This window comes from Equus asinus, chromosome 21, assembly GCF_041296235.1.
Source record: "Equus asinus isolate D_3611 breed Donkey chromosome 21, EquAss-T2T_v2, whole genome shotgun sequence".
Classification (NCBI taxonomy): Eukaryota; Metazoa; Chordata; class Mammalia; order Perissodactyla; family Equidae; genus Equus; species Equus asinus.
In genome coordinates this window covers 41004359-41029503 of record NC_091810.1, presented here as the reverse complement: position 1 = coordinate 41029503, position 25145 = coordinate 41004359, and positions in this window count along the sequence as shown.

Here is a 25145-nt window from a genome sequence, read left to right as displayed (position 1 = left end):
CTTCTCATGCTTTTGCTTTTCTGCGACCTCCATGTGAAAAGGCCTGGGCTAGTCTCCTTGAGGATGAGAGACCACGTGGAGCAGAGACATGAACCACCCAGCCTGCCTGTAGCCCATCAATGTGAGGGAGGCCACCTGGGACCTCCAGCTCCAGCTGACCCACCAGCTGCCTGCAGACCCACTGACTTGTAAACAATAAAATTGTTATTGTAAGCCTTCAATTTGAGTGTCCTTTACTGAAGCAATAGATAACGGTTACATATAGTCTCACCCTAATACACACATACACGTTTTAAAATGTAAATATATCTCTGGGCGATGGGATTATGGGTGATTTTAACTTTATTTTTTATAATTTTATATATTTTCTCATAAACCTGCATTACTTTAATGATAGCATTAATAATAAGTGATATTGAACAAACTACTGATTTTAATTAAATGACAATTGCAAACAATTAGTTACTGATTAAGGAACTCAATCACTTCCATTAGGGAATCCTTAGAATTGTGTGTTCCAGTTATCCATTGCTTTTTAGCAAACCACCTCAAAACTTAGTGGCAGAAACAATAACCATTTTATTATGCTCATGATTTTGTGGATCAGGAATTCAGGCTTGGCATAGCGAGGATGGCTAATCTCTGCATTTGATGACTGGGGGCTCAGCTGGGGTACTCAAATGGCAGTAGATGGTTGAGGCAGCTCAACCGGGGTCACACGCCCATGGCCTTTGTTCTAACCGTAGGCTGGGTTCCTTGCTTCTTCTACATGTTGTGTCTGGTGGAGTTGGAATGTTCATGAGGACTTCTCAGTCATATCTGCTGCCTGGGCTGGGATGGACGGAACAGCTGGGGCTTCCCGGGCATCTCTATCTCTCTTTCTCTCTCTCCTCAAGGCTCTTCAATATGTCCACCTTGAACAGCAAGGCAGTCTCAGAGTAGCCAGATTTCTTACTTGATGGCTGACTTCATCCAGAGTAAACATTCTAAGAGGTGGAAGAGGCAAGCCTTCATACGATCTACTCTTGGAATCACTTCTGTTGCATTTAATTGGTTGAGCAAGTTACTAAAGCCAGCTCAGATTCAAGGAGAAAGATTGGATGCTATTCTTTAGTCTCTAAGTGGCATTGCTTGTTTCCTGGTCTACAATTTTTGGTATAGCTTTATCCTTTCATCCACCATAAAGAAGATGTTGTGAACAGAATTTCAAGTGCAGAGAATGGCACCAAAATTTGACCTGCCTGGCTAAAATGTTTGACCCTGACATCTGGCTCAGAATTGAGCAGTTGTTCAGAAGGTTTTGTTGTCTCAAATAGTTGGCTGAGATCTTGAGGTTATCACAAAATAATAGGAGGATGTAGGATTTAATATCAACAATTGAGTGGGGAAAGGAAGCATACCAGATTAGTGTGGCTCCACAGTCTTGTAACACAGTCCTACTCAAAAAGTCAACAAGATGTTGGGATCTCAAGCCAAAGTTTGGATCATTACATTAGGTGATTTAAAGAAATTCCATTGTACACATAACTAAATGATCATGGATAACAAGGAAATCAGAAAATTGAAAAAATATATTCCAAGTTTAATGCTAGCTAGTTTTTCTATAAACATACCTTTTTATTTTCTTCTTCTGGAGCTGTACTCAATAAGACACATATGCAGTCAGCACGTGCAACAGGCAATGTCAGTCATCCACCCATATGCCTGCAGGCCCTTCCCTACATCATCTCCCATCCCTTTACCGTCCTCGCGCGCTCTGGCTCCCCTGTGTTTTCACTTCCAGCATCTAGCACCAGGATCTCTTTTTGGAGGACTGCCCACAGGCTGCTGCTTCCTGCTTTGCTGGTGTATACCAGGAGATAAAGTGCTTGGGAATTCACATTCCCTTGAGGGTAGCCCCCCACCAAGGATGATGGTGCCGAGTATAACACTCCAAGGACAACTTTGTGTAACCAGCTCCGCTATCTCTATACCCCACTGCAGGATTAGGCTACAGTTACCTTCTGTGGGAGTTTGCTTAATATCCCACCTTTGCTTGGTCCCTCTTCCCCAAAACCCTACTAGTTTTTCCAGGGAACACATTCCAATAAATCGTTTTCACACGAATTCTCCTCTTAGGGTCTGCTTCTGGGGAAGCTACCCTACAGATAACATGGAACATGTCAAAATTACCTTTGAAAATCCATTCTATTTCCCGCAAGCATAAGACTGTGGCTTATCTATACAACCCTAAAAAGTAGTTTTTGCATCATAAACTTTGGAAATCACTGAAACATACCAAGCAAGGAGTAAAATAAGATTCTGTGTGGAGATGTCTGGGTCCTTACGATAGTTTGCCAATCTTAGACAATAAATGGAGAATACTAAAGGATTCTGCTTGACTACACTGTTTATTTCATTATATTTTAATATTAAGCCTCTATAACTTGAATACATATTAATGGATTTGCTTGTTGTTATTCTTGAGAATATTAAATAAGATTATATGGAGAGATCAGGTTCTGAAATCAGCAGGGAATTTAAATGCATGCACAGTGATAAAATTAACCTGTATATTTTAAAATTTATTTATTCACAACATATATATTGAGCAAGATCTATGTGTCACATATTATTCATATGGTTCTAAACACTGGGCATGTGGCAGTAAACAAAACAGACAAATCCCTGCCTTAAAGAAGCCTACATTCTAGTGGGAGGAGAGATAATAAACAGGTTCTTATATAATGTAAGATGAAGAGAAGCACATGGAGGAAAAGAAATCAGGGTAAGGTGGGCAGGGAGTGCCAGGGTTGGGGTACTGTTTTATTTGGGTGGTCAGGGTGGGCCTCCCTGATAAGGTGACATTTGAACAGAGACCTAAAGGGAGTGAGGCTAGTCGTGCTCTTTCTCCCCCCTGTTTTTTTTTTTTTTTGAGGAAGATTAGCCCTGAGCTAACTGCTGCCAATCCTCCTCTTTTTGCTGAGGAAGACTGGCCCTGAGCCAACATCCATGCCCATCTTCCTCTACTTTATATGTGGGACGCCTACCACAGCATGGCTTTTGCCAAGCAGTGCCACGTCTGCACCCGGGATTGGAACCGGTGAACCCTGGGCCGCTGAGAAGTGAGACGTGCAAACTTAACTGCTGCGCCACTGGGCCACGCCGCTCCCCACCTCCCCGACCCGACTCAAATATTTGAAGGGCTCCCTTTCAGCCAACTGAGTTAGTTACAACTTGAGAACACTTATGTTATTTGACACATATGAATTATATAAGCAGGTTGGATTTCTGCTGCAAAAGAAAAGCCAGAATAGCAAAAAATTGAGTAATTGCCGAAATACTTTTTCCTATCTATTTACAATCTTTTATATAAACGTGAATGTTAATTCCTAATTATTGGGAACAACAAAGTACACTTGCAAAGATTCACCTTCAAAAAATTCACCAGCGCTTTCTGACGCTCTCTAGCTAATAACAACTCTGGACTGCAAACATCTGATCGGAATTAATTGCAGCAGATCAGAATCCTGCAGATGTTAAAATGTCTTTAGTTTTACAGACCAATAGATGCTACGGTTCAGCAGCTCTGCATTATTATTAGTAAGCTCCTTGAATCTTGAGGGAGGCAGCCTAACAATCCACTGTAACCTTTATAAACTAAATGAGAATTAGTGACTGTGCTTGTTGATTGTATCAAGAACAAGGATATAGAATAAAAATAACACCTCTTTTATATCTATCAAACAATTTAATATATAAAAAACTTGCTTTGCCTGAGAAGTAAAAATAAAGCAGTCACCCAGATATAAAGTATTCATCATATGTAGGGGAAATATCTAACATGTTTATGGAGTGGACTGATGGGCAAAGAAGAAGGAAACTCTATTAAAAAGGTCAGAATAGGGGCCGACCTGGTGGCCCAGCGATTAAGTTCTCACGCTCCACTTTGGCAGCCGGGGTTCATGGGTTCGGATCCTGGGTGCAGACTTATGCACCAGTTGTCAAGCCATGCTGTGGTAGGCGTCCCACATAGAAAGTAGGGGAAGATGGGCATGGATGTTAGCTCAGGGCTAGTCTTCCTCAGCAAAAAGAGGAGGACTGGTGGCAGATGCTAGCTCAGGGCTAATCTCCCTCAAAAAAAAAAAAAAAAAGGTCAGAACATAATTCAAGAGGTTAGTGGATAGAATAAGGTTCCGAGAAGACATCGGTCTCCAAATCAAGGGGAGGGTCTGCAGCATAACAGTCATATCCGCACCTGTAAAGGACTGAGAAATCTCGTTCCAAGTGGAACAGCTTTGTTATTGAGGACGTATAATAAAATGGATACATAGAACTTTCCATGGGTAGATTGTCCAAATTTAAAATGGTCAGGCTGCTGAAACCTGGGATAGAGCACAAGGTGGTGTGCAGGGGAGGGGCGACAGGTGGGGGTGAGAGAGAAACTTGAGACACTCAGCATGCATTAACAGATGTGGGAAGAAAGAAGAAGTAGCTTTCAAAAACTGCTAAATTAGATTGGATTAGAAGAAATGAAATGATCTGTTATCATCATTAGCAACAAAGAGCACCCCATTACACAACTGTTGGCTAACCATAGGTGGTCCGGAATATTATGCTTAGTGTCACAGAGATAGTAAGACATCCATATTCATTTTCCATTCATTTAGTATAATTTATTGTGTTCCCTTGATCTATTAAGTATTTGTGTTAGAATTCAAGGGCAAGGCTGGCAAGTCCTGGGACTAGTGCCACCACTTGCCCGTTATTCCCATGACAGACATCACCACTCAACCACAACACTAGTTCCATTGCTTCTGGCCATGGCCTCAGAGTCTTTTTCAGCACAGATATGGATCCTCACTATTGGCAGAGACCACGTGGAGGCTACTGCAGTAAAATCAGCTGACAAAGAGTGAGAGCTTGAATGAAGTTAGAAGAATGGGGATAGAGAAATGAATAAATTTGAAAGACGCTAAAGAGGTAAAAGACACAGTACGTTATCAATGATTGTATGCTGGCAGGGGATGGAAGTTGCTAGGACAAAGTCAAGAATGACATCAAGGTTTCTAATTTGCTCAACTGGATGGATGATAACACCATTCATTGAGGTTTATGAGGAGGAAGAGCATCTGTAGGGAGAAAGATGGGCTCAATTTTAAGTACTTTGAGTTTTAGGTTCTTGTGGGCCATCCAAATAGAGATTAAGAAATTGGATATTTACATCTATAATTCAGATGCACAGTCAAAGCTAATGAGAAGATGGTATAGGGGGATTGCTATAACACATGGACACTGGAGTCTCATTACGTGGGTTTGAATCTTGGCTCCAGAAGGCACCAGTTGTGTGAACTTGATCAAGTTCCTTAATATATCCTAACCTTCATTTTCTAGCATGGAGAGATTTCCTCATTTCTAGCATGGAGAGAACAACAGTATCTATCTTATAGATCATCTTGAAGATTAAATGAACATCTGGCAAACATGTAGTAGCACTATGTGAATGCTAACTCTTATCATCATTCTCATTGCATCTAAACAGTGTTAAGTAAGTATTTGTAGAATGAATGGGTCAGTGAGATCACCCAGAGAAAGTACAGAGAATGAGAAGACAAGAGGAATAAGAATGGAAATCTGAGTTTATCATCCCTTAAGGAGTTAATAAGCTAGTTGGAGAAGAATTCAGATGCTTTGAAATGTACTTGAATGAACAAAGAAAGATTCAGAATACAAATGGTAAATTCTGATCAGGAACATAGAAAACAGATTCAGTGTACCAGGCCAAAGGATTGTTTGGGGATCAAATGGGACAGTTAATCTTGAACCAATTAGGTCCTTCTAGAGGGACAGGTCTGTCTAAAATGCAAATATTGACTAGCCAAATACCTACAGGTGATTAAAAGGCAAGATGAGGAAGCAACATGCAAGGTTTTATTGACAAGACTGTTTGGCAGAGTTGCAGCAAGCAGTATGGTGGCCGAAGCAGTTATTTCCACGTCACTGGAAATTAACAACATGAATTCACAAATTTGGTGTGCTCTCACAACAAACATGCTCCTGAAAAGATGTGTGAGAATTTACAGATTGTACATCTGTTTTGCAACATATTACGTCATTGCGATACATTTTATTAGTTACTGATATAACCAGAGTAGCAGGGTTCATAGAAGCCAGTCCTAGTGAATGAAACCCCATCCCACAGGTTCTCAAGCCAAAACCCCGAGTCATCCTTGATTCCTCTCTTTGCTCTTCACTGCCTGCATCAATTCATTAAGAGTCCTGTTGACTCTAAGCTCCAGGGACATCTTACATCCATTATCCTTTCTTCATCTCCACTCTTATCCCCTTGGCACAAAGTAGCATCTTCTCTCATCTGGGTGGCCTATGGTAGCCAGCATTCTCCCTGTAATCCATTCTCCAATTCAAGCCACATAAGTCCACAGCTTGTCTCTGGGCTTCAGGAGGCTGATCTGTGTGTATACGAATGGCTCAAAGATTGGGTTCAGCCAAGGGGAGGCACCATCAGGAGATCTGAGGACAGGAGCACAGTGAGGTCTCAGTATTTATTCCTTGTGTTTCCCTCCCTGCTGAGTCAAAATGGACCTCATTCTCCATTACTCTAATGACCGATGATAATAATAACAGTCATAATAATAATAATAATTGATATTTACTGAGATTAAATCTGGTATTGTTTTTTATTTTTAAAGATTGGCACCTGAGCTAACATCTGTTGCCAATCTTCTTTTTTTTCTTCTTTTTCTTCTCCCTAAAGCCCACCAGTACATAGTTTATTCTAGTTGTGGGTCCTTCTGGCTCTGCTATGTGGGATGGGACGCTGGCTCAGCATGGCTTGATGAGCAGTGCCATGTCCATGCCCAGGATCTGAACTGACAAAACCCTGGGCACACGAACTTAACCATTTGTCCACGGGCCGGCCCCCTGGTGTTGATATTTTTATGTAGCAAAATGGTATGATAACATGATGCAACAGCTTTTATTTCATACTTGAGTTTCAGAATGTAGACTTCATCCATTTCCTCAGAGGTCTCTCCTCATCTTTTGACCTTCATTTTCTCATGTTCTCTCCTGATGCTCCTCTTCTGTCACCACGCTTCTAAGCTTTTCTTCTATTGTTAATAGGTCTAGCTTTGCTGGATCCTCATTTGTCAATGGATGTAGTATATGACTGAGCAACTGTCTGACATCACCGTCATTAACTTTGTGACATCTTGAATTTTTTTGCAGTATATGTGTTTTCACATTTGCTGTCTGATTTCCCCTGAACTTAGCCCACTTTCTACATCACGAGGTTGTGAGCGTTTAGCGTTAAGTGGCTCTTGTTTCTGCAAGAATGAGTAGCATCCCGTTTCCTGAGCTTCTGATATAAGAGAATCCACACAGCACTTAAAAAACACTTTCGTTCCTGCAGGAAAATATTTTTTTCATGATAAAAATAGACATATGGTAAAGCCTAAATTCTTCCAATAAGTAAACACTATGTGTTTCCTGGTTTCTGGGGCATAAAGAGTATATTTTTGCTTTGTCAGCTGTCCTTTGTTCTTATCTTCTTTTTTTTTTTACCTCCATATTATCTTTAGAAAATAAAAATTTCAAAATATGCAAGATCTAAAGCTAAGATCTTAAAGTCCTTTTAAAGGTAAATAATGAGTAATTAAATGAGAATATATATAAATGTACTTTTAAAAGTATCTGAAATTAATGACTCAAATAAATTTGGTTTTAATATATAACAGTATTAGCACTGATGGCTAAGTTCATTATAATAATCAGTATATAAATTTCCTGGTAATGTGACAAGTGCTTGGAAGTATATCTCATAAATTATTAGTGAAATATGAGATAACTAACATTCATTTTCACGTTTATTTTATTTATTTATTTGAGGAAGATTAGCCCTGAGCTAACATCTGCTGCCAATCCTCCTCTTTTTGCTGAGGAAGACTGGCCCTGAGCTAACATCCTTGCCCACCTTCCTCTACTTTATATGTGGGACGCCTACCACAGCATGGTGTGCCAATAGGTGCCATGTCCACACCTGGGATCTGAACAGGCAAACCCCGGGCTGGCAAAGCAGAATGTGCACACTTAACTGCTGTGCCACCGGGCCAGCCCCTACATTGATTTTAGACAAGGATTTTTATCATATTTCTAAGTAGTTTGCAGTTATATAAGTAAGTTCTGGTGATTTTTTTCATTTTATCAGTGATCCAAATGGCAGTTATATTCTGTAATATTCCCAAATTCATTTGCTTTGCTAATCCATATAAACTACATGTCATGCCTAATCATTGGCACATAATCATAGTAAAATTTAGGTAATTGTTGGGGGATCAATGTTTGTGATAATTATTATTGTTTTTATGGTACTCTAACACGGGTGTTTCATGAGCACCTCTGGTCTGAGAAGGCCCAGTTTGACCCTTTGTCTCACCTGCATTCCCGCTTCAAGAGTGCCCCTTCAGTATAAGGGCACCCTCATCTTTGCAGGTGCTCAGAGTAAACATTTCTAAGTCATCTTCCACTTGCCCCTCTACCACCATCCTCCTCTTTCTTCCCCCTAATCCTCTATGCAAGAAGTCACCTGATCCTGTTGCTTCTTTCTAGAAGGGGAAAAGGGAAGAACGTTTCTGACCAGGAGCTATGGAGAGGCATTGCATGTTTGAAAACTGATGCTCAGTGTGGATGGAAGACTAAGTCATGGGGGAGAGCGGTGGTAAGAGATGAGCAGGTGGAGAAGACCAGGCAGTGCCCTGAAGGTCTTACTTAGGAACTGGGATGTTATCCTTTACTCAGGATGGAGTCACTGGGAAGACAACAATAACAACAACAACAGAAAAATGCAGGCTTGGGGATTAGCATAATACATGCAATGAAAGGAAGGTGAGGGGGTTTCAGGTGCTGGTAAGAGTGATTGATGAAAAGACAGGGAACACAGGCTCATCAGGGAAGGAAGTAAAGCTGAAGATGGAGAAAGGGGGTGGGCCATATCGGAAGAGGAAGTAGGGATGCCAGAGAGCAGCTGAAAAAGAAAGAAGGAGGACAAGTAGAGGATAGAAGGTGGTGATCAGAGGGAAATTTCAGAGTGAAAGTTTGAGATGAGTATGATGCTGGGAGTCAATTATTTAAGGCACATGGTCAGTATCATTGAAATAGATGAGGGCAAGGAATGGAGAGGGTAGGGCTTTGGTGGGGTCATTGATATTATGTTGATGTTATGGTGGCGTCATACTGGGGATATTGAGATTACGTTCCTGGGTAACGGCAGCATTCAGAGTGGAAAGGAAATCCTCAACATATGAAGGAATGTGAAGTGGATGTTAGTGGATGCGAGGATTGGGGCAACGCAAAAGAGCTTATTGGTTGAGAGCACTGGCTGGATTTGAATCCTGGCTCCATTGCTTTCTGATTGTGTGGCTCTGGGGAAGTTTGGTTACCCCTTTGTGCCTCTGTTTCCTCATCTGTAAGATAGGGCTAATAATAATAATTGTTTCACAAGGTCATTATCAATACTACACAAAATAAAGCATGTAAAGCACTCAGACGAGTGCCTAGCTCACAGTAGGTGCCCAGTCAATATTAGCCATCACAGCTCGGAGGAGCGGAAGGAAAGGTTGTTTTTCGCATAGGAAGGAGGCATATATTATTGGCTCTCCTTCCTGGTAAGAGGCAGGAAATTAGAGCCTTGGAGAAAAATATATCCATATTTAAAGCAAGCTTGTGAGAAAAAAACCCCATCTTCATGTACAATAAGCATCATTGAGAATCTAAGGTAACTTCTTGGCGATGAACTGAGCTTCCAGCGTGCTCAGGGGAATGACAGCTGTCCAGAGGATTTGACTCATGGCCTGGATTATGGGAGACAGCGATGAGAGAGGCAGAGAGTTGGGATGTAGACTTAAGGGACAGATGGCTAAGCGGTCTCAGAATTTCAAATGGGACTCTGGAGAGGGGTAGAAGGTAGCAATCTGTTTGCAGGATCCCATTCTATGGTGTGGACGGTAGAAACGTTATGACTGGGGTGGCTGGGCTGTAGGAGCCTCAGAGTAGGGGTTTATTAGAGTGCCCTTTAGTGAGCGTTCTGAACAGCCAGCAGACGCCACGGAGTTTCCAGCTCATTTAAGCAGCTATGACAGATTCAGATGTAAAAATTTATATTCCTTTTGTTCTTGGAATTTATCCTAAAACACTTCATCCTACCTGTATCTTAATGCTGATTTCACTTTACTTTGGATCATTGCGTTCAGTCTGTAGCTTACCTTTTAGAGGTAGCGGCTTTGTCTTCCTGGTTAGAACTTTCCCCTCTTTGGGGAGTGATTTGGCCACCCTTTGTTAAGACACTGCAGTCTCAGACTACTCTGGTACCCTCATCTTAGACTGGGTTCCCTGGAAACAGACTTAAAGATGAATAGTTGGATGCAGAAGGTTTATTCAGGAGTGCTCTCTGGAGATAGACCTGCAAGGAGGCAAGGAAGACAGGACTGGGCAGAGGGAGAAGCTGATGTACAGCGAGGTTGCAACTGGGGCCTCAGCTAACCCTATAGGGGCTCTATAGAGACGACTTTCTATAGCTGAGATGGCCCTTCGGAGTTGTCCCAATTGAGGCCAAGGAATCAGATCTTTGTATCCCAGCCTCAGCCAGTCATTGATTGTAGGCTGCATCCTGGGAGTAGGCATAAACTTGGGTGAGGTAGTTCCCCGAGGCTGAGGGAATATCCCAGTGAGGGATGCTACTAGGAGCCTTCCTTAGCTGACATTCCCAGCAGATGAGGGATGGGTGTGTTGGCCCTGGAGAGCAGCCCTGAGTGAATCACTGCAGTGTCCACTATACTCCCCTTCAAGGACCTTCTCTTAGCACCATCCAGCTGGCCCCCGTTCCTTTAGAGTGCAGTGGTGTTGGGGTGAGATGGGGGATGAAGAAAGAGAATGAAAGCCAAACAGGGAAGGTAGGAGAAGGCTGAAGCCTTATTTTGGCACCCTTCACAATTTTCCCTGGGGACACCCACAAGAGGCAAGCCTGTAAACATCACAGAGAATTGAGGCTGGTGTAACAAATTGGAAATCACCTCCATGAGCCATGCAAGTTGGGAAAGAAGACTGTGCATTCTATAGCACTCCTTCTCCTTAGCTGCACATCTACAGATCATCTTTAATATCTATGGGGTCATCGTCCCATTTGGCAGCATTACAGTGGCATTACAAAGGAATTGATATACATTTCATGTGGATGCTAACAACAAGGAGAATGAGCTTTTGGTAATTATCAAAGAGTTAAGGGACTACTTATGACAAAACTGCTGCCCCCTCTAGAGAAGTTACCCTTACGGAAGAAAGAGCAGTGAATTCTCCCATTAGACGTATTTTTTAAAAGATAAGAACTTGGTTATACATTAAATTAAAGGTAATGTAGGAAAGTTTAAAAGTCTGAATGGCTAACGCAATGGTGGCTCTGTTCTAATATATGGAGTATTGGGGTGTCTGATAAAAAAAGCACCATCTGGGCTGCACCAGAGATATAAAATTAATATCTACCGACCTGTTTGAAACATGCTCTTGTGAGTGATTGTGTCTCCAGCAGGTTATCTGACTTTTTCTTAGCACCAAAAATGTGCATCTTCCACCATAGAGATCTAAAGATCTCTTTTTAGGGCAATTTCTTGGGTTATTTCCCCCAAGACTCAGGAGAATTGTTGCTTCCCTGACGACCAGGAGGCAACTCTTAATATTTCCAACACTAAAAGCAAAAGTCATGGAAAACTCCTCCCATTCATTCACTGGAAACATTTCTAAATGACAATTCTCTTATTGCCTGGAAGAGAATAAAGGAATATGGGAAAAGTGTGTTAGAAAGAAACTTCAGATATATCCTTCTTCATTAAAGTGTGAATTTCACTCTAAATGTGCTCATTTCCTAAGTTGTAAATTCTAGTCAGGAAAAAATAAATAGAACCTGGCCATTTCCAAGTTTATGAAAGCATGTGGTCTTTCCTGATGAAAAATTCCCTGCTCTACAACCAACACGCCACTAATGATAATAAGGTCATCCAAGTGCACAGCTGTTGGGTTTCCGTGGTACACACTGTGACTGATTAAAATTACCCAGCAAAACCATGGAAGTGGGTTATTATACTGGTTGGAGAACTGCGCATAGAATGTAGCCTTAGGCATTGGTGGGAGCTGGTTAGTCAGCCTGCCATTAATTAGCAAGGGAAACCTCTCCTGTTTTAAATAATTTATATCAGCATCCAAAGTAGGTAATAGAAGGAGTATGATAATGAGAAAGCATTACTGCTCACCGGGAGGCCTCCTCCAAACACAGTTCACCAGCACAACAGGTACTGGGTGTGAACACAGCTCACCCTGTGACAAGGAACAGCCTAAACTAAAAGAGAATCGACTCTTCTCATGAGATTGTTTAATATGCAACTGAAGCTAGTTAATCGACTACCCTAGGTATAAGGAGAAGGTGGTGCTTTTATATATTTGGTGGGCAAACAGCACCAGAAATCTTTTTTGTTTATTCTAGACTTTTAGGGAAAAGAAATATACTGTTGACTTAGATCCCAGACCATTTCTTTTTGTGCATTTGGCTTAAATAGCTAGCAAAGCCATTGAAATAAGTGCCATTTAATTAAATAGGGAAAACGTAGATTGATTTCACTCATAAATAGTGTATTCTCAGAACATATAAAATATTTTTTGAGCTGCATTAATGCACATTTGCATTTCTCTTTAATATGAAACAGCTGTTGTATTTTTCATTTTATTGTGCTTTAAAAAGAAGGAAAGGATCAGGAACCGACATGAATCACGTGTCCCCACGTTTCATTAAAGTCAATATCACGTTAATTCCAACTGCTCTCAAATCTGATGGAGAACAGAAACTTGCTTCATTTTTAAAACCCTGAAAGCTAACATAGAAACTTTAATGTAGGCATTTAAATTATCAACTTGGAATGAGAAAGTGAGTCAGCTCTGATATGCGTCAGCTTAAAGGCATCACTCTGGATTCAGGAGCTGGAAAGGTATAGAATTCACTTACATAAATCAAAACATCCCAGTGAAAGATAGCCATGTAAATCCCCATTTCTCACCTGGCATTATTTGGATGGGAGAATTGATTCTCTTAGCAATGGAATAAGCTGCCTTCTTCTCCTTTTGCTAACACGGTTTCTTTACAATTATGCAGATTAAATTTCAGTCACCTTCCCTATCATGGCCTTGGGAAATAAAAATCTGGCTGGTTAAATATGGCTGATGTTTTTTCACTGCAGTTGGATAACCTATATTCTACACGTATAACAATAACCAAAACTAGATATTTTTTCTGACATGCCTGAGCTGAAAATTAAATTAATTTTCAGTCACTGTGGACTTGTGACTTCCTATTTTCAATAGGATTCTGAGTGACACTCTAAGAAGACACTTGTGTTCTCCTTTCTGCCTCTCCTTTCTCTCGTGATTCTATATGATGAGGATCAAGGCTGCCCCTGCCCCAGGGAGAGAAGTCCAAGGTGTCCTGCCCTATGTACGGATCTATATCATCCTCCAGGAAGCATAGGACGTACTGACTTAATCCGATCTGATTCCTGTCTAAAGTTATAGGACCACCCACTAACCAGACCCCACCTACACTGATACCATTTAAACAATTTTTTTCATGATTTTTCCTTTGTCTCGAAAGAAATAACTCACATACCTATGCCTTATAAATTTAGCTCTAACCCTCAAAACACTGTGGCTCTTACTGCCCATGGGTCCTGTCCACATGCTACTCCATGCTACTCTCTGAATAAAGGAGCACTACTGCCAGACCTTAAGAGTCCAAGAAATCTTTCCTTCGACTCCTCGACTCACCGAGCCTGCATCACTATACTTTGGCTCTATGGCCTAGTGGGAAAAAAACATTGTATTTTAGAGTCAATATATGTAGGGCAGAATTTTGACTCTGCTTCTAATCTGCTGTGTGAACTTTGGCAAGTTAAATGAGCCCTCTGAGCTTTAGGATCTCTGTTTGTTAAGGGAGAATACTAATTGTTGCCTCCCAAGATTGTTCTAAGTGTTAAAGGAGTAATATGAGTGAAAATACCGACCTTGGGGCCTGGGACCCAGTAGAAGCTCACAGATGGTGGCCGTCTCTTTCCCTCTTTCCCTCCTCTTCCTCTCATTCCCTAGCTCAAGCGGACAGTGCTTGGGCAGTTGTCAAGTACTCTCTCAGCTGCAGGCTAAGAGTGTCTCCACAGTTTGTAAAGTGTCATGAGAAAGCCCCCTGCAGAGGACACAAGTTACTGTGACTTGTGTACATGACAGCATCCCCGCTTGTGTAGAAATTTCAACCCCAGGCTCAGAATGACACATCATTCCTTGAAGGTAAATCACATAAGGCAGCCTGGAGACAGGGAGAATCCCAAAGTTCTCTCGTGATATTTGAGAAGAAGGCACTGTCCCAGACTTGGGGTAGAATCTTTGCGTCTCCTTCAGGGCTCCCAGGAGTGGGACCCGGAAAGTTCTTTGACTGGAAGCTAAATAAAGAAGCAGAAATTTACCAGGCTAGAGTGTGAACATGATCAAAACCAGAGTACTCAGAGTTAGCAGAATCAAGAATATATGGGAAAATTCGATGACTAGAAATATAATATTTTATTCTTATAAACAACTCTCCACTGCAGGGAGAACTCTCCATTTAATCATCTTGATTCCTACAACTCCTATGCAGTGAGTATTATTTGCCTAGTTTTATAAATAGGGAAAGAGAAGCTCATCGAGATAAAACCAGGATTAAAATCTCCATCTTTCTGTACTGGGAGGTAATGGTGTGTAGAAATTGCACCTGTGGATTCTAGAATCAGACACATTGGCTCAAATCCCAGCCCTGGCACTTCCTTGCTGAGTGTCCTTGGGCATGTTATTTAACTTGCCTGAATTTCAATTTCCTCATGAAAAATAGGCATACCTTTATAGGGTCGCTCTGAAGAGTCAATAAAATAACGGGCTAGTTGTTCAAGCCCAAACCTAGAAATCTTTCTTCTCTCTCAGCCTCTTCATTCCTCCTCCTTCTCACCAAACTCCCAAAACTTCTCCTCTTCTGGCATTTCTCATTTCAACAAAGGGTACCCCATCCACCCATTAGTTGTTCAGGTCAATAACTTAGATGTAATCCTTGATTCTTCTCTTTTTCCCATTATCCTCCCAACTCCCCAGTCCAATTCACAAGTCTCTCCGCTTTGCCTCCAAAATACTTCATGAGTCTGTCCACTAGTCCCCATTTGTGCTTTCAAACACCATGGTCCCTAAGTGGGCAACAGCAGCAGCCTCTGCTTTTACACATGCCCCTTACAATGTTTTCCCCACATTACAGCCAAGGTAACTTTTTAGAAATGTAAATCATATCATGTGGCTGATGGGGTTCAGGGTAGGCCACTCCAGAATGTGCTACTTTGACATGTGGATTATTTCAAGCTGAAGGCAATCAAGGCCCAGCAGACTCAAGCAGAGCTTTTCACCTCCCCCTTAACTGCCTAAAAGAATTTAGATAGGGGGCCTATGCCAGGAAGAGAGCTATTATCAGGGATCACTTTTTTATATCAGAAAGACTTACCTGCGTGGCATGGCAAACTTTGTTTACCAAATGTTTGTTCTCCCCATCTTCCTGTGAATTGTCTTTTTCCTCTTTGAAGTCTCAGACATCTACCCCCTTGTCCTTGGCTCAGGATGGCACTTAAACCTCAATAACCTGACTATCTATTGGGGAGCCACTCATGTCTTTGTGGGGTTCCTGTATGCACAAAATTAAATTTGTTTTTCTCCTGTTAGTCTGTCTTATGTCAATTTAATTATTAGGCTAGCCAAAGAACCTAGAAGGGAAGAAGAGAAAAATTTTCCTCCTCTACATGACTGTAGAGCTTAAAATCTGCCTACTGTTTCCTGCTGCACATAGACTAGCATCCCAAATTCCTGTATCTCCAAAATCTGCATGGCTCCTGCTTACCAGTCCAAACATATCTCATACTCTTTCTCCTCTTGTTTCCCACACCCCTGCCACACTGGGCATCTCAGAGCTTTTCAACATGCTGCTCCCTGTGACTGGAATATTTTTTCTTATCCTTCAGATTTTAGAATCTAAAAGCAAAGCTCAACATATGACCTCAGAGAGGCCTTTGAGCTCCTTATCTAAAGTTGATCCCTGTCCTATCCTAGTCATCTTCTATCACATTATTGCCCTCCATCTTGTTTTTTGTTTTTGTTTTTTTTTTTTTTTTACTATTTGTATCACTTAACATCATCCTAAGCTATCTCTTTGTGCACGTGTTTGATGGTTGTTATTTGTCTCTGTCCACTAGAACATACTCCAAGGGTCCAGGGGCTGGCCTTGATACTCACTGAATGGTGCTGGGGCAGGACGGTCACTCATAGATATTTGTTGAATGAATGAATGTAAACAGCACAGATCATGCAGTGAATACTCAACAAGTGCTATATTTTGCTTTCTTTGCTGACAGCAGAGGCTGAGAGTGGTTTCAAAATCAAGCAGAAAACAATGAGGTGACTGGGACTCAGTGTTGCCTAGTGGAAAGAAGACAGGGTTTGGTGTCTGACTAGCCAGGGTTCCAGCTCCTCCTCCCTAACCCTCAGTTCCTTTGTTTGTTAAATGGGAATAATGACAATCTGTGGCACATAGAGTTGTGAGAATGAAATGAAGTGACTTACAAAATGCTTATTACCAAGACAGCTGTAAACTCTAAATAAATGGTCATTTCCATTATCATTGAGACCTTGACAACTTAGTAAAGTAGAATTCTGTTGATTGACAAATACTTTCCTGTTCCTTTTCTCCTTTAGAGTTGAGCTTGCTCAACCTGAGAGTTAGGATGTGTGGTAAAAAGATTTGTAGGGTAGGGGAGATTGTAAGACAAAGGAAAAATTATTCAAATTTCCTATAGTTTCCTTCCGTAATGTTTTGGTGATCCCCATCATTTATGGTTTGTTCGTCTCGATTTTCAAGGAACTCTCAAACTAAGAATCATCTTAATTTTATTTCTTTGATGCTATATTGACACATTTGGCAAAACTAGTCAATTTTCACAAATCTTCTCAATTGAATCAGATTGGCTACCCTTCAATCATAAAATATTGATTATTGTGGGAAAAAATGATTTGACTGAAAAATATGATTGATTCATGCTCATTTATAAAAACGGTTTGAAGTACAGCACGTTTCTATGATTTCTTCCAAGTCATGCTGTGTGTGTATGGTAGTAAACTCATGGACTCATGATGTAGTGGTAGACCAGACGGCAGATGTCCCCTATATTATCTATCTCAGACACAAAGCCTCTTATTCCTGGGCTGATGGCTATTGGTTTATGCTCTCTGTTTTTGCTCTATTTGAGGCAAATTGGGAAACTATGACTGACTAGTTATCTTGAAACTAATATCTTTTGAACGTCAATTAGCCAAATTCATGGCAATTTCCTATTGTTGGATAGAAGGGACTAAAGACCCTAAAGACAAAAATTCTAACTCATATCACATGAATTCTTTTGAAAAGTAGTATTTCTTTTAGGAGATATATTCCTGTCTTCCTTCTTCAGTTCCCTCTCCTTGGAGTACCCTTTCCTGATCCACTTTCGAATGTCTGAACTCTGCCCGTTTCCTAAGCCCCTTCTACTTTCTCCATGAAAGTTTCTCTAAGCCCGTGTTGTTCAGTATGGTAGCATTTGTGACTATGTAATTAAAATTAAAGTTTATCTTAGTCACGCCAGCACATTTCAAGTGCTTGATAGTTACATCTGGCTTGTTGCCACTCTATTGGGCCACACAGATATAGAACATTTCCAACATTTTAGAAGGTTCTATTGGATAGTGCTATTCCAAATGCTCCAGTTGAAATACTCCAATCTCAACTTTCTCTGTCTTCTCGTAGAACCCTCTTTGTTCCTTTATGGAACATGTCACTTTCTGCCTTCGTTGGTTGTACCAGAGTGATTATTTTCAAATGATGATATGTAGAGCTGGAATCCAGGACTTTGGCCTTCCACTCCAGCCAGAAGAGCTGCATTTTTATCTGTTTTACCTGGTGGAATTCTATATGAGATTACTTTTCGTAAAAATTTGAAAACCACTGCCCTTTTTACTCTTGTTATATTTTCTGCTCAGACCCCTTGAGGACAGTATTTACTTATGATTCATTTTTTCATCTCCACACTACTTGGTCCAGTGGATTGCTGTAGTAGACACTCAAATATTTCTCATTGGTTGAATGAAAGAGTTAAGCCCTAGAGACTATGGCCTAATGCAGCTCCGTTTTATAGACTCTACAGTATAGTTATGGCAATCAGATGCCTGGCCAGTCAGGGACTGGACGATTTTCCCAACGTCCAACGTCGTCATTACTGTCAGTGTTAGCATACATGTAGTTTATGGCATTTTCTGCTCCATAAATTAGTCGCTCTTCTCTCTCTCTCTAACAAGCATTTGGGTTTTGATTTACAGTTTGGTTTACCTTTTCTGATCTGTTTACACCTCTTAACAACCTTCCATTTATCCAGTTCTCCCTCCAGGGAGTTTAACCAGATTGGCCAATTAGCACTTCCTTTTTAACAAACAGATAAATATTTCACTCTACTCAAGTATGGAGGACACCTTGGAGTGAGGAGATAAATCAGTACTTCCCCATAGATTTCCTTTACCTAGAGTGAGTACATCACTTGAGGCAATTACATCAATAATAATAATGCTCATACACGTACATATTTCATGGTTATATCACCACTAGGAGCTTTGATTTCTCCTTGGAGTCAAGGACTGTGGGATCACATGAGATTTCTCAACTTGTTTGGAGGTTAGATGGGCAGTATTAATATTTGTAATATATTATTAATATTAGTTCAAAGTGGCTTTAGTCAAATGTACAATGTCTGATATCTGTTTCCACACATCCCCCCATAAAATCACTAGAATTATATAGTATCATCATATATTTTAAAAGAATATTTATCACCTTTCCACATTCCAGGTAGTTCTGACCTCTCTGATAATTAGCTGTTTAAATAAATTGGGTGACAATTCTAAGAAAGCACAATTGATATATTAAAGTGTCAGTTTATTCTAAAGAATAAATATCACATTTTATTTCTTAGCTCTTTTATTTAGTGTTGCTCGCTATGTCTCTTAATGGATTAATGGTTTTGCGAAACACTAAATTGTCTTTGTCTAACTGAGGGACAATAATCAAGTTGGCTTTTGATATGCTAGTAATTTATAGCTGAGCAGGTGATGGTCCCAGCATCAGTCTGTGATGTGCTTTTATCAAGCCTAATTCCAATATGATATTTCGATTTAGTTTTCACTAAAACATTCAATTTGCATTTAAAAAGCAGTCAATATAGGTTAATAAAATGGTGTCAACTGATCACTAATGAGCTATTCTGCTTGTATAACACCACCCTTCTCACCATGAATTGTCTTGGACTGACATCCCACTACCCTGGATGCCAGCCAAAAAGACATGTGACTGCCACCCAGGGATGCTAAATATGGATACCTTGAATGGCTGTTTGACTGTTTATTCTGTTTATGCCAATGTAACTGGGTTTGTGGGGGACACCAAACTGAATAAGACACATTATATAAGCTAGTGGAGCAGTCATGAAAATAGTTAATAACAGTGCAAAGGAGGGAAATAAGTGACGTCACGAAAGTCCAGACAAGGTGTGATAGAAATTCAGAGGGAGAAGAGCTTTGTCTCCCTTGTGGGTTGGGAAAGCTTCATAGATGGCATGGCATTAGAGCAAGACCTAAAGAATGAACATGGCTGAAGAGGGTTTTTGACAGTGTATTGGTTTTCTATTGCTGCTGCAACAAAAGACCAAAAACTTAGTGGTTTAAAACACCACCAATTTATTATCTCACAGTTTCACTGGGCCAGAAGTCTAACACAGTATGACTCAGTTGGTTCTCTGCCTAGGTTCTCACAGGACAAAAGCCAAGTGTCTGCACAACCACGTTCCTTTCTGGAGATCATGGGGAAGAATCTATGTCCAAACTCATTGAGATTGTTGACAGAATTCAGTTCCTTGTGGTTGTAGGACTGAGGTCCCAATTTCCTTGCTGGCTGTCAGCTGGGAGCCTCTCTAAACTCCTAAGACTGCCTACATTCTTTGTCCCCTTGCCCTTTTCATCTCGAATCTCTCTGCCTTCTCCTTCTACTGCATCTTTCTGACTCCAACCAAAGGAAGTTCTGTTTCAAAGGGCTCATGTGATTAGATTAGATTGAACCTACCCAGATAATGCAGGTTAATCTCCATATTTTAAGGTTCATAACCTTAATTACATTTGCAAACTCCCTTTTGCCACGTAATGTGACGTAGTCACAGGTTCCAGGGTTTAGGGCATGGCCATATTTGTGGGGGCATTACACCTACCACAGTGAGTGATAACAGTAGAAACAGAGGGACTCTTCATGGCATTGGTGAGGAGTCAGGCAGGTGCAGAGGGATGGAACAGAACATGGGGCTGAGGAGGCAAAATCAATCGCTCCCTTCCCTGTGTTCCCATAACTCATTGGTGACCCTACTAAGAGTAAACTCAGACTTATTGAGTTATTTTCCCATCTTCTGCTGGAGACTAGGGACCTGGCTTTATTCAGTTTTGTACCCTAGGGATTGTACACTACCTTCTTTCCCAATAGGTGGCTGATACATATTTTTGAAGTTGAGTTGAAGGAAAGGGTGGCAATTGATGAGAGCAAAATAGCACTTTAGGCTAAGGAGTAAATCTGTAAATGAGGATTGTCAAACAGAGGAGGTAGGGGAGACAGTTTTAGCCAGGGTCGTATCGGCAAGACTGGAATCACACCATGGAGTAGACTCCATCTTCCCCTCTCACACTTGCTGCTTCCTACCCTCTTAGACTCTGAGCTACCTTGAAACCTTCTGATTTTGGAGTTATTACTGTACCAGCTTTTGATATTTTTAGGCTAGTTCATTGTTTTCTGGACTTCTCAGTAGTCCATAGCCCTTCCACACTGTGAAGGGTTCTTCAGTTCTTGAATAAATGTAGCTTGATTTCAGCTTGTCATCTAAGAGCTGTTCACTTAACTTGTTGGGTTCAGCAGGATTAGTATCTGACTAGGTCATTATTTGGGGTTAATTAGGGAGGCTATGCTTTGGAAGTCAACTGTTCTGGATTGTGGTTGGTCTACTTGATATAACCTCTCTGAGGCTCAGTATTCTTATCCACAAAATGGGGATACGAGACCTCATAGATCACCATGCAGATTAAATGGGAACAAGAAGGTAAGAGCTGGGTCTTTAATTATTCATTAAATTAATTAATGATAAATGAGTATCAGTTCTCAACCTTTCTTTAAAGTGATTGCAGCCCAGGGTCTTATTGGCTACACTGATGTAATTTATACATGAAATAACTAAAATATGAGAAAATAGAAAGGCAATAGCAATTGAAATCCTAGTGATGAGACACCTCGCCCGACCCCACAACTGTTCCCTCCTTTTTCCTACTATTCCTCCCTCATTAGATAGGAGCCTCTGTCTCCATCCTGGAAAAGCATGGAACAGACTCAGTGTTGGGGTTCTTCTGATAACTTGAGAGAGTCCCCACTCTAGCTGCAGTGGAGGACCCTCCTCTCTTGAACTTGTCTTACTTTTCATTTTGCAACTTATTGTGTGCTGTCTTGGGATGCCTCCTGTTAGTTAAATTTTCAAGTGTTGATCTTATCTCTCAAACTATTTTATGAGTTCCTAGTCACTCATTCAAACGCATTTTTGAGCATCTGCTATGTGCTAGGCACTGTAGAGGTAGTGGACTCAGGACAGACACAGTCTCAGTTCTCAAGCTGGCAGTCCCATGTGGAAAATGGACAGTTAAGTAATCAACTGTGATCAGTGTGGCACATTGTTACACGGGATGGAAAGAGGGTCATAGGAGCCCAGTTATCTTTATGCAGTCCATAGTGCCTTGGACTTAATAGGCACTCAATAAATATTAACAGATTCAAAATGTTTACAATTTTACCCTGTTGAGAACTCGATACAGTGGAAAATAGGAGATATTATAGGTTGGCATCTCTCACCTTGAGGTCAGCCTCCATCAGAGATTTCCCAGTAGGTTGTGAAGACTGACGGGCATCTCCTTGGTCCCCAGTCAGCACCCACAGCCCTGCCCTCACTAGGCCTGGCCCAAGTCTGCCTCCTCATAATCTCCTTGCTGTCCTGTTAACAGCTTAATTAGCCCAATGACTCAAGGCTTAATATGTACTTGAGAATCTATCCATGTACTGAGGGAACCTCTTTATTTTTGCTGTCCAGTTCTTCTTGTTTTCACCTGTCTTCCTTGCTAGTGTTGATTTTAAAGAGATAGGCCTTATTTTTTGAGCAGAAATGTATTCCAAGAACCAGTGAAACAAAGGCAAACTATTTTTGCTTTTCCTTCTTGATTGCACTGAAATTCTGATTATTTTGTGAAGGATTGAAGGAGAGGTCATAGATACCCTCAGAGGACCCACAGATGGACAAGTTTACAGGCAATGATACTCAAGATAGCAGGTCTTTTATTTATAATCCTTATTCCATACATATGCATTTCTCAAAGACATCCCTCAATACACTCGATCTTTCCCCTTGAAATCCCAGAATATTTCCCACGGATAACCAAGGACAGTGTGTCTTCTAACTCCCCTCCAACCAGTGAGCATTCTCCAGGAGCAGCTGACGAGGGTGTGGGAGAGGAGAATTATGTTACTCTGATCTTTTGTTCCTGACAACCTTCTATATGTGTGATGAAATATAAATAGTATAAACCACGATCCACTGTTAAATCTGGAAGAGAAATGACACTGAGATTCATAAATTAATGTTAAATCTATTTCCCACAGTGATTGCAAGATTAGGGAGAGCTCACTCACCTGTAGTTAGCAATGACGAGTTATCACTGAAGAATCACGTTACTCAGTCTTTAGTGACAATACTAAGAAAAATATATTAAAAATACTTCACAGAATCATGAATGTGGCATTTGGTAAAGCGACTTTTTTTTCACTTCCTTTAAAAAAAAATCACATGGCCTCATAATTACCTGAACTTCTTGACATACTAATTAACTCTGATTTAAAACAGTCATTATTTTTAGAGTTAAGCTTAGTGAACATTGTCTAATATTATTATGTGACCATTAATATGACTAGGGCAAAATGAGATAAGAACAAGAAGAAGGTAGTAATTAAGATGAGTAATTTGGTAACAAAGTTGAACTAAAGCAGGTTGGTGACTCTTCAGCATGTGATAATGTACATTATTGGTATAATTTATCTTTCAAACTAAATGACTCTACTTATTCTCAAGACCCTGTATGTTAGACTTTTGTTTTTATAGCTATTGGCCAATGGGGTGATAGACGTCAAAGTGAGTCCTGGGAAGTCATCACTTTGCACATTCAGGAATTTTGATCTCTGAATGTTTGATGTAACTACCTTGGTCTAGGTGCTTTCTTAGTAAGGAACAAAGGGGAAATTCAGAATACAGTCAATGGGGGAAAATAAATTTTTTGCAGAATGCAACAGAATCCAAGGAAAAATGTCCTTTCTTGTTCTTGAAAAGAGTGAGCAAGATGCTACTTGCAGTGTCAGGACCATGTTATTGGAGGTCAAGGAAATCATGCATGCTCGCCATGACTGAAATCAACATTCCTCATCCACTCGATGAGGAGTGATTTTCTGTGATGAGGACATCCAAAGTAAAAGCAGAAATTGAAGAAATAATCTCAATATTTTATCTAAGAGGTTCCACAATGTCTGTGTAGAATCCTATATTCAATAGATTTACTCATGCATTAAATAAGAGCTTATTATGTACTAGGCATCTTTCTAAGTGCTGGAGACTCACCGAAGAATAAGACAGACAAAATCCTTGCACTCAATGAGCCTACATTCTAAGGACAGGAATCAGAACATCAATCAATTAATGTATAAACAACAAAATACCAGATTGTGATAAGTGCTGTGAAGCAAAAAGCAGAATGTGAGAAAGAGTGAGTGCGGGACTCCTTCAGATAGAGATGTCAGGGAAAGCAAGTCTGAGGAGGTGGTATTTGAGCCAAGATCTAAACAACATGAACTAGCAGGTTATAGGGGAAGATCATCCCGGGTAGAGGGGACATAGTGCAAAGTTCCCAGCCAGGCATGACATTGGTGTGTTCGAGGAAGAAAGAGAAGGCCAGGGAGGTTGAAGCCCAGTGAGTGAGGAGGTAGTGATGGAAGCTGAGACAGCAGAGGCAGGTGATACAGGGCTTTCCCGGCCATGGTAAGGATTTAGTGCAAGTGCAATGGGAAGCTCCTAGTGGATTTAATCAGAGAATGGCGTCATCTGACACGTGTTATTAAAGACTGATTGCTGGGGAAGATCTAGTTAGGAGGCTATGATGACAGCTGGGACTGAAGAAGTGGGTGGGAATGGAGAGAAAGAGAAGTAGGTGGATTCAGGACATGCTATAGAGATAGAGTTGGTAACTCTCATTGATGAAGTGGATGCTGGGTGAGAGAAGTCAAAGATTACCCTTAGGTTTTTGGCTTGAGCAACAGGATAAATGGTGTAGTAGCTGTTACTGTGATGGGGGAAGGCTGGGAGAAGAGGAAGTTTTCTTGCGGGGAGAGGTTGTGGGAGAGAGGATAGCAGGTGGGAATCAAGTATTCTGTTTTGAATATGTTAAATTCCAGATGCTTACTAGACATCTAGTCACCTGTGCAGTTTTTTTAAAGTACAGGTTCTCAGACCCACTGATATCACTTAGGAATATATCTGGTTTCAGGTAAGAAAATAACCAAGTAAAAGTGGCTTTAACAAATAGGGGATGATTTTCTTCACATAAAGTCACGTTCAGGGACACATGGCACAGAGATGGTGCTCAACTGTGTCATCAAAGACCCAGCCTCTTCGTAGTTCTCTAGTATACCGTCCTTACCATTTTGGTCATTACCTATAGCTCCAAGAATAGTGGCCGCAGCTCCATACTTCAGTGTCCACATGTAAGTCAGGAAGAAGTGGGAAGAGTGGTCCCAGGAACATTTATCTTTTTCTTAATCAAGAAAGCAAAAGTTTCCTTAGAAGCTCTCGTCAGAGACTTACACTTAT